Source organism: Chelonoidis abingdonii, chromosome 12 (genome assembly GCF_003597395.2).
Source record: "Chelonoidis abingdonii isolate Lonesome George chromosome 12, CheloAbing_2.0, whole genome shotgun sequence".
Lineage (NCBI taxonomy): Eukaryota > Metazoa > Chordata > Testudines > Testudinidae > Chelonoidis > Chelonoidis abingdonii.
In genome coordinates this window covers 6,522,921-6,539,423 of record NC_133780.1, presented here as the reverse complement: position 1 = coordinate 6,539,423, position 16,503 = coordinate 6,522,921, and positions in this window count along the sequence as shown.

Genomic DNA, 16,503 nt, shown 5'->3' with positions numbered 1-16,503 from the left:
ATCATCCCCTCCATAAGCTTATCAAGCTTAGTCTTGAAGCCAGATATGTCTTTTGCCCCCGCTACTCCCTTTGGACGGCTGTTCCAGAACTTCACTCCTCTGATGGTTAGAAACCTTTGTCTAATTTCAAGTCTAAGCTTCCTAATGGCTAGTTTATATCCATTTGTTCTTGTGTCCACATTGGCATTGAGCTTAAATAGATTCATAGACTCTAGGACTGGAAGGGACCTCGAGAGGTCATCAAGTCCAGTCCTCTGCCCTCATGGCAGGACCAGATCCTGTCTAGACCATCCCTGATAGACATTTATCTAACCTATTCTTAAATATCTCCAGAGATGGAGATTCCACAACCTCCCTAGGCAATTTATTCCAGTGTCCAACCACCCTGACAGTTAGGAACTTTTTCCTAATGTCCAACCTAAATAATTCCTCTCCCTCCCTGGTATTTATTCCTCTGATATATTTATAGAGAACAATATACCCCCTCAGCCTTCTTTTGGTTAGGCTAAACAAGCCAAGCTCTTTGAGTCTCCTTTCATAAGACAGGTTTTCCATTCCTCGGATCATCTAGTAGCCCATCTCTAACCTGTTCCAGTTTGAATTCATCCTTCTTAAACATGGGAGACCAGAACTGCACACACTATTCCAGATGAGGTCTCACCAGTGCCTTGTATAACGGTACCAACAGCTCCTTATCTCTACTGGAAATACCTCACCTCTTGCATCCCAAGACAACATTATCTTTTTTCACAGCCCTATCACATTGCGGCTCATAGTCCCTGTGATCAATGAATACTCCGAGGTCCTTCTTCTCCTCCAACAAAGGAGGGTATTTACCCACAAAAGCTCATGCTCCAATACATCTGTTAGTCTATAAGTGGCCACAGGACTCTTTGCTGCTTTTACAGATCCAGACTAACACGGCTACTCCTTTACTCTCCTCCTGTTACTTCCAACTGATGCGTCCTCAGCTTATAACAGTAATTCTGTTATTAATCCTAAATGCATGACCTTGCACTTTCAGTATTAAATTTTATCCTCATTACTATTACTCCACTTTTCCAGATCTTCCTGTATGATATCCCGGTTCTTCTTCGTGTTAGCAACACCTCCCAGCTTTGTGTCATCCACAAACTTTATTAGCACATTCCCACTTTTTGTGCCAGGTCCATAATAAAAAGATTAAATAAGATTGGTCCCAAAACCTATCCCTGAGGAACTCCACTAGTAACCTCCCTTCAGCCTGACAGTTCACCTTTCAGTACGACTCGTTGTAGTCTCCCCTTTTTAACCAGTTCCTTGTCCACCTTTCAATTTTCATATTGATCCCCATCTTTTCCAATTTAGCTAATAATTCCCCATGTGGAACCATATCGAATGCCTTACTGAAATCGAGGTAAATTAGATCCACTGTGTTTCCTTTGTCTAAAAATTCTGTTACCTTCTCAAAGAAGGAGATCAGGTTAGTTTGGTATGATCTATCTTTTTAAAATCCTGTTGTAATTTGTCCCAATTATCATTGACCTCAATGTCCTTAACTACTTTCTTCTCCAAAAAATTTTCCAAGACCTTGCATACTACAGATGTCAAACTAACAGGCCTATAGTTGCTCAGATCATGTTTTTTCCCTTTCTTAAAGATAGGAACTATGTTAGCAATTCTCCAGTCGTACGGTACAACCCCTGAGTTTACAGGGTCATTAAAAATTCTTGCTAACGGGCTTGCAATTTCATGTGCCAGTTCCTTTAATATTCTTGGATGAAGATTATCTGGTCTATGTTATTGACATATCTGCTGACAAGTATTTTGAAATTAATTAACTAAAATAATTGAAACTGGTGTGATTTTATTGTGTTATTTACAGAAATAAAATATGCAGAATTTTGCAGAATTTTAAAACGTGCAGAATTGGTAATTTTGGGGTGCAGAGTTCACCCAGGAGCACAGTACAGTACACACACCTGAACCCAGTGAAGGTGTCTCCAGACACCCCAAAGTGGTGTAAAGAGGATGCAGCCATTGCTCAAGCCCAGCACTAGAGGATGCTTCAGCGAAGGAGAGTGACTTGACCAGTTGGGCAGAGGGAAGCTGACAGATACCAGGTTTCATAGTGGAGGCCCATTAACATGGAACTAGCTGCCTTGACAAAGAACACGGCCTTCATGGGTCCACATAGCTGGCTGGAGGAGAAAAGTGGCCACAGGGGCGGGCACAGGAATAAAAATTTGGCTGCTTTTGGAGGGGCATTTTATGTGCCCCCTGCAGACAGAGCAGCTGGCTCTTCCCCGCTGCCCTGCGGCCAGAGTAGCTGACTCTCCCTCTCCCTGTAGCTGGAGGAGCTGGCTCCCCCACCACACACACACACACCTGCTGCGGGCAAAGAAGCTGGCTCCCACCCACCCCCATGGCCAGAGGAGCTGGTTCTCCCCACCATGACCCCGGGACTGGTAGACTGGAGCTGACTCTTCCCTCCTCCTCCTGCAACCATGGGGTCTGTGGAGCTTGCTTTCCCTGGCAGCCAGAGGAGCTGGATCTCCCCCCGTGGCCCCAGGGCTTGGGGAGCTATCTCCCATCCCAGCCCAGGGCTGGAGGAGCTCGCTCTCCCTGTCCCGACAGAGTCCTGTGCCCCTACCCCTTGACTGCCCCTGCTTGCCCCCCCCACCTTGTTCATGCCCATGAGTGACCACAAGAACCAGTGTTCTGTCAAAGCCACACTGTCTGCTCCCTTGTCCAGGGCTCCAGCTGTCTGTATTGCCTGCTCCTCAGCTTCCATACCAGTGCTTCTATGGCAGGGGGGAGGAAGTGGGGGTGTATGAGTGAGAGACCGCTAAGAAGCAATCAGGCAGCCCTTGGATCTGTTGCATTCCCTTAGTTCACCAGACGACAAGCTGCTCTTCACTGAAGCAGGAGATTCTCCTGCGAGTACGTGTCCATGTGGATCCCATGCTAAGTGTGCATGTGCCCCTGTGGATCAGGCTAGATTCCTTTAGGTAGCATTATATATTGGAGCCATGCATGTGCCCTGAGCCTCCTTGTTCTCCTGTGCAAGGGAATACAAGGGGGAGCATTCATGCCATTCCCTCAGGTCCCTCTGACCATCTGTGGAAGTGAGTTAGACACTAGTGGAATCTGATCTGCTGAGCAATCTCCAGCATTCTAATTCTTCCAAAAAAAGTCTGAAAATTCAGAACTCCTCTAAATTACCCCCCTTCATCTGTCTACACCCTGAAATCCTCATAGGCATGGAAAATCTGCCACCAAACCCCGTCTCTGGGACTCCCTCTTGTACAGACCCCCATACAATGTGATGGACTCTGAGATGGGCTTTAAGCCGTGCCACCATGGGATGGTTTCATCCCACTGACAGATGGAAATAGCAGGTGCCTGTTCTGTCTGGGAGAATCTCACATCTCGGATAGGTGCTGTTTGTCTGTCTGTCGTTCTCCACCCCGACCAAAAAGTCACAGGATGCCTGAAGCTCCGTCCTTTGGAGCAGTTGCTGAGAGTAGCTTCAGACTCAGAAGACGGGGGCCCAAGTTCTCTGATAAGACTGGAGCCAAGGAGCAGGTGGGCGAGGCCTAAGGTGACAATGGATAAAACAGCTCTGAGTTAGCCACCAGCACCAGCATTGCTCCCAGCAGTGATCCCAGAACCCAGGTTCTCTCAGTTGTCTGTGCTGAGATCACCCTCCCAGTCCGCAAAGCAGACTGATAGAAGGTGTATAGAATTCTGGGGTCAAGGTTTAAGAAAAAGATCCATAGTCCCAGCCACATAGACATGGGAAGCTCTTGAAAGTGAAAACTTCCAAATCTCACCAGTGCACATTACCAGCTGCAACCACTGGCGCAGTGTGATTAAATAGCAGTAGCAGGAAGCCAGTTTCTAACTGTCAACCTCCAAACCTGCCAGTGTGTGATACCAGCAACTGAAACGTGTGACAAATGTTTGCAATGTGGAACACCTGCATGTCACACCAGAAGCTAAAGATTATAATGGTTTAATTATGGTCTGAAGGAAATAAAGCATTGAAAAAAAGTATGACCTTCAACCACAAAATCACCCCTAAAAAATCACTCCTCTATTACTTGAGTTTCAGGATTAATTGCTATTGTTTCTGTGGCTCAGCCACTAGCGGAGGGAGCTTGACAAACATTTTGCCACGAGGTTACACATCTGTTTACTAGACATTAGTAGGGTATTTGAGATCAGGACTCCTGGCTTCTCTCCTGGCTCTCTTGTGATGAGGGAGGGGAGGAAGGGGCAGCAGCTGGGAGCCCTGGGCCCTTCAAATTACCGCCGGAGCCCTGGGGTGCTGCCTGCCCACCACCACAGCCCCAGGCTCCGCTGCCATGAAGGGCTGGCTGGGGGAGTGTGATCTCCAGCCCCGCTCCTTCCACCCAAGGCCCTGCCCCTTCCAGGGGTCAGAGCCACCCCCCCCACACACACACCTTGCCCAGGAGGGAGCTAACATACCAGTAAGTCCCTCTATTTACTTTAACCCCTGAAATGGTCTGAAATATGATGACAGCACCAGTGGAATCTGTGTTTATTTTCCTTCTGCCCCAGGACATTCCCTGCCCAGGTCACAGTGACTGGCCCTGGTCACCCAATCGCTGCCATCACCAGTGAGGATATTGTGTTACCTGGGCCTTGATCCCAAGGATTAGTGCTGAGCACATGGAGAGGCGATGGCATCTCTGAGCCTTCTGCATCTCTCTCTCAAATGGAAAGGGTCCAGCTGAGGATCAGATGTCATGGTGTTGTGGAGGGAGAGAGTTTCTAAAAGACGGACTCACCAAAGGAAGTGTAGCCTTGGGGGGACACGATATCAGACCTTCTGGTGAAGGATAACACTGGTGGTGCCTTTTAAAACCCATAACTTCTTTTTAAGGACACTAATTGGGACTTACCATTCCAACTTGCATGGCTGACAGACCCTTCTAAAATTCTAATCATCCATTTATTTGGATGACTCTTCATTGCTTCTTACACGGTTACCAATCCCACCACTGGCACCTAGGACTGTAGTGGTCCTAGCAACAAGGTCCTAATAAACCCTGACTCCCAAAGCCTTCCTCTTCTTCCTTGGTCCCAGACCCCAAAATCTGCCTGTCTTTCAATCAGGGTCCCCTTCCATGCGGGTCCTCCAATAATTGCTCCAGAAGCAGAAAATAAATAAAAGAGTTCTTATGATCACCAAGTATCAGAGGGGTAGCCGTGTTAGTCTGGATCTGTAAAAGCAGCAAAGAGTGCCACAGGACTCTTTGCTGTTTCTTATGATCACCCTCTCCTTCCATAGCTGTGATCACTTGAACACTCAAAAGCAAAACTTTGTTCTTATCATCATAGTACTATCCTCTGTAACTATATTAACTCTTTTCAGGCATATCAGTTGAAACAGGGCTGACTCTTATGATGATAGAATTATTTACCTTAAATTCCCTTAATATCTTACAACTGAAAGCTTTCACTTACCTTTAGTTACATATCTTTCAGTATGCTTTTATTCAAACGGAACCTGTTTTTAGATGCGTGTGTGTGTGACAAAGTTCCTCCTCTACCTTGGTGGGTCCTGCGCTTATTGGCAGATTTGCTCACCTCAGTGATCTTCCCCTCTGGTGGAACCCACAGTCTGGGTCAGCTCCTTCTGTGTCAGATTAGGAGTTGGGAGGTTTGAGGGGAACCTGGGCCCGCCCTTTACTCTGGATTCCAGCCCAGGGCCCTGTGGATTGCAGCTGTCTATAGTGCCTCCTGTAACAGCTGCATGACATCTACAACTCCCTGGGCTACTTCCCCATGGCCTCCTCCAAACACCTTCTTTATCCTTACCACAGGACCTTCCTCCTGGTGTCTGATAATGCTTGTACCCCTCAGTCCTCCAACAGCACTCCCTCTCCCTCTCCCTCTCCCTCTCCCTCTCCCTCTCAGCTCCTTGCATCTCTTGCTCCCAGCTCCTCACACACACCCCTCACTGACTAACTGGGAGGCTTTTAACTAGTTCCAGCCAGCCTTTGATTGGCTTCAGGTGTCCCAATCAATCTAGCTATCTCCACTGCCTTCTAGAAAGATCTTAATTGGCTCCAGGTGTCTTGATTAACCTGGAGCAACTACCATTTGATTAACCTGGAGCAACTGCCATTTGGTTACCACGGTACCAGGGATTTGTTTAGCCTGGGGCTAACTCACCTATTCCTCACTACTTTACTGTAGCCATCTGGCCATGCCCCATCACAATATATATATACACATACACACACACACACATATTTTTATATAGACCCAGCCATACCTAAAGGCTGCCAGGACTGTGTGTGTATGTCAAATCCAGCCAGGTAGAGATTTAACCTGAGTACCATTAACATATCCTGGCCTGGCCACACCTGAGTAAAAAGTTTTATGTACCATTCAAACCTGCACGGCTGCCAGATGTGCGAGTGGATATGCATATGTGTGTGTGTACTGGTTTTTACATGCGTGCGTATGTGTGTTTATACATCAATGTCAGAAAGGAAAGAGGTAAAAAGCAAAGAAAGAAAGGGAAGATGTGTTCATCTATATATGTACGTGGATATATGTATTGGGTATTGCATGTGTGTCATGTGTGAATGTGTACATCTGTTCAATCCAGCCACACCTAAAGGCTGCCAGACGTGTGTGTGTGTATGTCAAATCCAGCCAGGTAGCTACTGAATCTGCGTACAATTAAGATATTTCGGTCACTCCTGAGTGACAACTTTTACTTACCATTCAAACTTGCACATGGCTGCCTGCGAGCATGTATGTGTATGTAATGAAATGTGTAATGTAATGTCATATGTGTATGTATCCGTCAGAAAAAGAAAGAAAGAAAAGAAAAGAGGAAAAGGGGGAAAGAAGAAAAAGAAAGAGAAAAAATACTGCTTGGTGTCCGTCGTCCTTTTATCCAGTAGGCAGTGCTATACCCTCTAGGTCCTTAAAATAAGGCTTTCAAACTCAGGGTTTAAAGCAGTACCTTGAGCCCACCCAAGGATGCCAATTTTTTAACCTTAAAATGTAGACACCAATTATGTTACCTACAAATTTGTCTAATTTAACAAAAGGGTAACAAGGCTGTTTCCTGCCTAGGGTGACCAGATGCAAAATCCAAAATATCAGGACTGCCACAGGGGGAGCATCTTTTCAATTGTTACACTCACCGGTCTGAGTCTTCGGCAGCACTTTGGTGGAGGGCCCTTCAGTTGCTGACGGTCTTCGGCGGCACTTTGGCGGAGGGCCCTTCAGTTGCTGACGGTCTTCGGCGGCACTTTGGTGGAGGGCCCTTCAGTTGCTGAGGGTCTTCGGCGGCATTTCGGCGGTGGGTAATAAATCTTGCCGCCAAAGAAGGAAGTACCCACCGCCGAAATGCTGCCAAAGACCGCCAGCGACTGAAGGACCCTCCGCCGAAGTGCCACCAACTTGGACCGGTGAGTGTAACAATTGAAAAGGTGCTCCCTCTGCTGGTTACTGCTGCCTAAACAATAATGGGGGAGGAGGGGAATGCCCGAAACAAAATATCAGGACGAAGTATGGTTGGGACGCGGGACAAACTGCTCAATATCGGGACAGTCCCGATTTTATTGGGACGTCTGGTCACCCTAGTCCCGCCATAAAGGAATTGCCAGGGTATTAGCAGGGGGCTTGACTCTGACCCGCAGAAGGCTCCCCAGACTCGTCTTGCTGACCCCTGAAAAGACACAGATGCAGCCTTCCACTCAAGGATGGACACACAAGTAATATTTCTTCAACAACAAAAGAATTATTTGTTGAATAGAAAATAAGTGGTTGCAATGTAATTAATAAAGCCAGACAGAATTATTCCTGTTGGAATTCTGCAACAGTACTGTGGCGCCAAACGCACAAGTTGCAGAACGTAGTAAGTTACTACAACGTAGTAAAAAGCAATAGAATTACATTTAAAGTATCATATGATTAAAGCAGTGTAACACAATAAAAGACACAGGCTGTAACGGGGGCAGACTCACCACTGTGGTGCCTCGTGCTGGTTGCTCTGGGAATTAGCTCAGTCCAGTTGAGTGTACCACCTATCAGGTGGTGCCTCGAACTGCCATCAGTCTGCTATTTCCATCTTCTGCACTGTCTGTGGTGGAACCATGTCACTCCCGAATGGCGGCCCTCCAGCTGTGCCCCCAACTCAACCCTTCGGGCGGGGGGGTGGGAATACAATCCAGGGGACCAAGAGTACTCAGTCCTTGCACTACCTCAGCAGCCCGCAGCAGCCCAAAGTCTAGCCCCTCACCTCAGGGGCAAACTTCAGTCTGAATCAGCCACGCTCCCCCCCGCCCCAAACTACTCTGGGTCCCGCAACCCCTACTATCTGTTTCCCTGCGCCACTTCCCTGCAGCCCCAGCACCTTTCTGGCCCTTGGTATCAGAGGTCCCAGTCTGGCAGCCAGTCAGGGTGGAGCTCTCTCCTGCTCAGCACTGCTCTATCCAGTCAATCCTTCTCCCTTGCCCTCTAGGGCAGGAGTGGCCAACCTGAGCCTGAGGCCTGGTCTACACTACGCGTTTAAATCGATTTAAAGAGCATTAAATCGATTTAACGCTGTACCTGTCCACACTACAACGCCCTTTATATCGATATAAAGGACTCTTTAAATCGATTTCTGTACTCCACCCCGACGAGAGGAGTAGCGCACTAAATTCGATATTAACATATCGGATTACGGTTAGTGTGGACGGAAATCGACGTTATTGGCCTCCGGGCGGTATCCCACAGTGCACCACTGACCGCTCTGGACAGCAATCTGAACTCGGATGCAGCGGGCAGGTAAACAGGAAAAGCCCCGCGAACTTTTGAATTACATTTCCTGTTTGCCCAGCGTGGAGCTCTGATCAGCACGGGTGGCGATGCAGTCTCAAATCCAAAAAAGAGCTCCAGCATGGACCGTACAGGAGATACTAGATCTGATCGTTGTATGGGGAGACAAATCTGTTGTATCAGAGCTCCGTTACAGAACACGAAATGCCAAAGCGTTTGAAAAAAAATCTCCAGGATACACAGCGCTGCGTGACAAGCGTAACGGGAAGCCAGAGACTCAAATGGACGCTCATGGATGGAGGGGGTACTGAGGACTCCAGCTATCCCACAGTCCACAGCAGTCTCTGAAAAGTATTTGCATTCTTGGCTGAGCTCCCAATGTCTGTAGGTTCAAACACAGTGTCTGGCGTGGTTCAGGGAATAGCTCCTCAGTTCCCCCCCCCCCACACATGTGAAAGAAAAGGGAAAGAAATCATTTCTTGACTTCTTTCAATGTCACCCTATGTGTACTGAATGCTGCTGGTAGACGCGATGCTGCAGCAGTGAAGAGCAGTATCCGCTCCTCTCCCCCCTCCCTGGTGGTAGATGGTGCAATATGACTGATATCCGTCGTCGTCATCAGCCCGTGAGTGCTCCTGGCTGGCCTCAGGTGAGGCTGGCCGGGGGCGCCTGGGTAAAAATGGGAATGACTCCCAGTTACTCCAGTAGATGGTACAGAACAGCTGGTAACCATCTTCATCATAGCAACTGGGGGCTGAGCTTCATCAGCCCCCTCCCTTTCCTGTGTAAAGAAAAGATTCTGTACTGCCTGGACTGTCATAGCCCCGGGAGGCTGCCTCCCCCTCATTTTATCTCACTAACAAGTCTCTGTTTTCTTATTCCTGCATTCTTTATAACTTCATGACACAAATGGGGGGGGGACACTGCCACGGTAGCCCAGGAAGGTTGGGGGAGGAGGAAGCAATGGGTGGGGTTGTTGCAGGGGCACCCCCTGTGGAATACTGACACGGAGCAGCTGTGCTCTGATACACTGGTCCTCTAATACACTTGCCCCTTATTCTAGGCAGGACTGACTCTATTTTTAGAAACCATAAGGGAGGGATTGACTCAGTCCCAAGTGAGTCAATCCCAATTTTGCTTTTTGCGTTGCGCCCCCGGCCGATTTCAGCCAGGGGCACTCATGATAGCAGCGGACAGACAGTACAGAGGGGGAGAGATAACCGTCATCTCATTGCCAGTTTTCTCCGGCAGTAGTAACGGTACAGAACGACCAGATAACCATCTCTGCTATCATTGCAAAAGCAAGTGAATGCTGCTGTGTAGCGCTGGAGTATCGCCTCTCTCTCCGCGCGGCATCCAGTACACATACGGTGCCGGAAAAAAAAAAAGCTGAACGGGCTCCATGGTTGCCGTGTGCTATGGCGTCTGCCAGGGCAATCCAGGAAACTAGTGTGGCCGCATGAAATCGAATTTATAATATCAGTTTTATAAAATCGATTTTAGCTAATTCGATATTATCCCATAGTGTAGACGTGGCCTTAGTTTATCCAAATACAGCAGCACGTCTGTAAGAAATGCCAAGTCTAGAACCCATCCAGGATCTGTAAGCTTGGGGTGCATTCTATGCTTCTCCTCCATAAACAATTTTAGTAGAGCTAGGAGCTTGAAAAAATGGGAAATAACTTTACCTCTCGAGAGCCATCGAACTGCACAGTGAAATGGCAAATCATCAGTGGAGTTTTCTTCATTCAGTTCTTCAATTAGATTTTGAAATTATCTGTGATTGGGTGCATTCAAGAGAATGAATTTCACAATGTGCAAGACAGGTTTCATGACATGATCAAATTTGAGATTTTTAGATACCAGTTGCTCCTGATGAATAATACAGTGAAATGTCCAAAATTTGGGAAAGCTCTCATCAGACTTACAAAGCCCTGCTAATCCATTCACAAATCCCCACATGGACGAAGCCCATCCGTTGCAATGGCAATGAGCTTCTGTAAAGGCACGTGGCTTTTTGCAACTACCAACATCAACGCCTCCTTTAGATCTCGTCCATGAGTTCTGTCCTTTAGTGACATGATATCGAGGAGTTCTTCCCTTACAACACAGTCAGACACAGTGCGGACAAATGCCAATAATAAGGTTTATCCTGTGCCTGGCATGAGTCATCCAAAGTGATGCTCAAATACTCACACTGCTAAAGTTATGAGTGCAGTTGCAATTCAATGTCACTGTTCAGGTCAGAGATTCTGCGTTCTGTTGTGTGGCATTAAAGCTGCAGAACAGCCATTTTCTTCTGTAGATTCTCATTCTCTGGTGACAAGATTGAAATCACATCAGTGAGGCATGTTTTTATAGACTCCTTCAGAGTAGGGCTTTTTCACACGGGCTATGTGCCAGGCCACATAATAGGAGACTAACATTACAGTCTGCGATTGGCTGGCAAATCTGGTGAAGAACTGGGCTTCTACATCTGTTTGTTTTTTCAAAGTTTTCAGTTTTAAAGCGAGGAGTACAGAACCTTGTGGGAATTCTTGATCCACATGTGCGTGGCTAGAAGCAAAATGATGCTGCAAGTTTGAAGATTTGAGCTGAGACACACACACATCTGGCAAAGAAGACATGTGGCTTTACCATTTACGTTCAACGAAAACGTACTTATGCTCCCACTCCTGTTGGAAGCCTCGATTTTCATCCGGGTATTTTCTTTTCTGTTTGCACATAAATCCCATTGTTAGAGGGTGTAAGAAAAATTTTTGATTAAAAATTTCCACACCAGCTAGTCACCGTGTGCTTTATTCAGGGAGACACTGGTGCCAGCCAAGGGGTGCTGGACCCCTGGCTCTGTCCCAGGCCCCAACCCCCACTCAACCCTTTTTCCCAAGCCCCCACTCATACCTCAACCCTGCCTCTTCCTGCCCCTTCCCCCAAGTGAGCTGTGTCCTCGCTTCTCCCCACCCCGAACCTCCTGCATGTCGCAAAACAGCTGATCACAGCAAGCAGGAGGCAGAGGGAGAGAGGAGGAGATGCTGGGGGAGGCTGTGCATTGCATCCTCTCTCCTCCCTCCTCCCCCACAGAGCCTCCTCAATGCCACAAAACAGCTGATCGCAGCAGGCAGGAGGCACGGGGGAGGGAGGGAGCACTGACAGGGCTTCCAGTGAGTGCTCAGCACCCACTATTTTTTCCCCAGAGTTGGCCCCTAGCAGGAGCCGCATATTATCTTCTGAAGAGCAACATGTGGCTCCGAAGCCACAGGCTGACCACCCCTGCTCCAGGGAGAGACTGAGCTCCATTCTGTTGAGCAACCGCTTATATCTGGGCTGCTCCAGCAAGCCCTTTCCTGGTTGGCTCTTAATGAGCTCTTTTCCCATTGGCTGTGCCCTGTGCATCTGCTCCAAGGCTGCTCTAGGCCCTTCCAGGCCAAAGTGGGGCAGCCGCCACACTACACAGGCTACATAGAATCATACACAGGCTACATACATCTTAACACATGCAGAAAATACAGTCATTCCAACGTAACATCCACATAAAGATCCCACATACACAAAGGCTGTATTCTTAGACTTGCAATCTAATCCTGCACATAACACAGTGTAATATATGTGGTGTCTGAATACACATAAAAGCGGCCAAGAGTCTTGTGGCACCTTACAGACTAACAGACGTTTTGGAGCTTGAGCTTTCGTGGGTGAATACCCACTTCGTCGGATGCTCATGCTCCAAAACGTCTGTTAGTCTATAAGATGCCACAAGACTCTTTGCTGCTTTTACAGATCCAGACTAACACGGCTACCCCTCTGATACTGTATACACATAGGAGAAACCATCATCATATTCATAAATTAAAAATAAAACAAACATTTAACACTAAACATTTACCATCCTGTAAGCACTGACTAAGCGGTTGCAGGACGGGTAGGGGAGATACAGGCATCCAGCTTTATTTGAAGACAGACTCACACACTCCTAGATAACAGGCAGAAAGAGAATCAAACTTACACTTGTGCTCAAATTCTCTCTGATTCATCTAATTGGTCCTTCTGATCTGTCTGATTTCAGAGAGTATTTTCTCCACAGCTGCGCTTGCTCCTTTGGGCCAAGGATACTGCCGTGGTTACTGCTGGCTCTTGCTTTAGCAGTGTGAGTATTTGAGCATCAGTTCTTCATTACTGAGGAAACCTCAGAATTCTACTGTTGCTGTTGCTTTTGTGGCTTCTTGACCAGCCAGGTCATGCTGTTTTCCTTAGATGTCTTTCTTCTCTTGCTCTTCTCGAAATCCCAAACCCATTACATTCAGCCTACTATCAAACCCACTGCTGGCCGTTGGCCTTATATACTGGTTGGTCTCTCAGGGTCAGCTCCTCTCAGCCAATCAGCTTCTAGTTTTTGAGCCCCTCCCATCATGCCATACCTATTTTTAGACACAGAACCCCGCCCTACAACTCATTTTTGGGAGAGCCCCTCCCTTTCAGGATATTCTTGGCAGAGCAGAGCTCCTCCCTCTCATGATGGAATTTTCCACTACCTCATCTCTAAATTTGAAGATTCAGAGGGGTAGCCGTGTTAGTCTGTTTCAGCATAAACAGCGAGGAGTCCTTGTGGCACCTTAAAAACTAACAAATGTATTTGGGTAGAAGCTTTCACATCTGACGAAGTGGATTCCAGCCCATGAAAGCTTTTGTTAGTCTTTAAAGTGACTCTGAATTTGAACTGCATCATCCCCTTCTCTACCATTTTGGATTTTCTAAATTTAAACTGTCCTTAATTTCTACTTAATTAGAGCTGTAACCTTAAAACTAATTACTGTTTTATGCAAACCGAAGTGTCCTGATACTATCACCACCTTAATTATGTCAGTTGGGAGAAGTGAATTTTACAAAATTTTTAAACCCTTTGTGAGATTTTCCTGTAGATTTCTATTAAGGTGCTACAAAGTATCTCAGAACATCCAAAGCAAAAAATTCTTTTTATGCTAACTCAGGCAGATGTTCAAAATATCCTGAATCATTGAGGTCCCCTTGAGCCAGGAAACCCCTCAGTGGGGCATGGATACACCCAAGGGCTTTGCTAGGCTCTGTGAGATCAGCTCCTTCTTGATTAGGGGGGGAAAATAAGTATTTGCAACTCCTAAAGGCAGCCCTCTTGTGGCATGAAAATGAGGCACCCCTCAGAGAATGGTGCTGATCTATGACCCTCCCTCTTTGCTCACATGTAAGGATTGAGTGTTAGGGGGTTCCTTAGTAATAATAAGGATTGAGTGTTAGGAGAGTTCCCTCCCTAAACTCAGGGGTGGCTCTAGTTTTTTTGCCGCCCCAAGCACAGCAGGTAGGCTGGTGTCAGCAGGTTGCCTGCGGGAGGTCCCTGGTCCTGCGGATTCGGCAGCGCGCCAGTGGGATGTCAGCTGTCCTGCGGCTTCAGCGTACCCACCGCCGAATTGCCACCAAATCCGCAGGACCGGTGGACTGCCCAAGACTGCCTGACTGCTGCCCTCACAGGGACGAGCAGGGCACCCTCCGCGGCTTGCCGCCTCAGACACGTGTCTGCACTGCTTTAACCTTTCACCTCACCTCTGCTGTTAGCAGCCATTTCATGCAAAACAACAGAGACTGGGAGTGGGAGAAACTAAATTCTACTTTATTATTCCCAAGGACAAGCAAAAGACAGACCCCTTTCCCCACCCCCAGCCCAGCCCAGTTGAGTCCCAGCCCAGTCCACTGCATCCAACTCCCCCAGGCACCAGCAACATTTACACACTGGGAGAAAAGTGCTGAGATGCCAGGAGAGGTGCTTGGAGCCTGTCACAAAAGCAAACACCCCGGGAGCAGGGACTCCAAAGAGCTCAGGTTAGAGGGATGCAGGGTGGGGTGAGTGGGGCAGAGACAGTCGTTATTGTCTCCATACAGGTCACAATGATAGATGGGGAGGGGGTGACCAGCTGGGCTCCAATACTCCTCATCTCTCTCTGGACTCCACAATAGGGATCTGCCTGGCTTCAAAGCTGCCCAGGCAGGGCTGGCTCCAAGCACCAGCCAACCAACCAACGTGCTTGGGGCGGCACCTTGTACAGGGCGGCCAAACTTTGGGTGGTGATTTTTTTTTTTGTTCAGTGGGGCGTGGCAGCACTGGGCGGGGGATTGTTTCAGCAGGGCAGAGCTCGGGGGGGGCTGTTACGGCGGAGCGGTGCTTTTTTTTTTTTTTTTTCGCTTGAGGCAGTAAAAAAGTTAGATCCAGCCCTGTACCTATGTCCCCTGTGACATCCGTGGCCTCCTGCTCATCTCAGCCCAGCCTCGTCCTCTCAGCAATCAGGAGATGCTCCCCCTCCCCACAGGATTCCTCTTGGGCAGGATTCACAGCATTTTATAATTCAGGCACCACTTGACTGGATACTGGCAGGAGAATTTCTGTCTCTCTCTGGCTCTGATGCTGCGAGTTCACATTCTCAGCCTCAGCTACGTGGCTCTCAGGAGCAAACCCAGCAGTTTCCCAGCTCCATTTCTCCCTCACCCCACCCCATCTCCCACCCTCTTCCCCTCCTGGCTATCTCCCACATCACAGCAGGGTCAGGCGGTAACTTCCCCATTTCAGTGTCTGCCTCTGGGAGCGTGAATCTAGCTTGCGCCATCACTGTTTGTGCTGAGGGATATTGATGACTGTCACCGTTCAAAGAAAAAAAAATCAATTGATAAGGGGTAGAAAAAGGTTAAATTAAAAAGGGCTGTTCTTGCAAATTAACATTTGTTTCATGAAGCCCTCAATAAATTTGAGCTACATCCTGGCAGACTAATCTCATATCCAAGTACGTGATCAAACAGCCTTCGGGAACAGAGAAAAACCCACAATACAGTGTGGGCGCTAAAACATTTTCACATTCATAATATGAAATCCCAGAGAATCTGAAGACTCAAAATCCAGAAAATAAGTGAATCCATTTTCTTCTAAAGGAGCTAAACCTGCTTTACTTCTCGCCTCATTATTTTCTCGTGTTACTTACAAAAGTTTTAGCGTCATCGTCATAAACCAAAAACTGAAACCAGCTTCCCATCTACAAATGATCTGGTTTATCCAAGACAAAAACTGGGAGCAATTTTACCAAGAGATGCAAACAGGGCTATAAGATCAGAGAAGTCAAAATGTGCCTTCAGCTTCCCTTGGATTCCCTTCCTGGTTTGTGACACTTCCTTCTCCAGCCCTCAGGGGTCTGACTTAGGATCATAGACATCAAAACTGTATTTCCCAGGTATGGAGACATGGTGGTAAGTGACACCATGGGAGGCAGACGTGTAAAATGGGGACAGGATAAAACTCTCCATTGCTGGAACGGAGGCTGCTGTGTGGAGAGTGGAGGGTGACAGTGCTGGGGGAAGGAAGGAATCCCTTCGACTCACCCGATCACCCTGAAATAGTACAGAGGCTAAAACACATTTTATTGTCCCAGTTCCCACTTTTTTAGCATCTGTTTAGCTCTGGCCCATAAGGGATCAAATGTACAAACACTAAATACTTTTCAGCATGGTGTAGAGTACATAAGAACGGCCATACTGGGTCAGACTAAAGGTCCATCTAGCCCAGTATCCTGTCTACCAACAGTGGCCAATGCCAGGTGCCCCAGAGGGAGTGAACCTAACAGGCAATGATCAAGTGATCTCTCTCCTGCCATCCATCTCCATCCTCTGACAAACAGAGGCTAGGGACACCATTCTTTA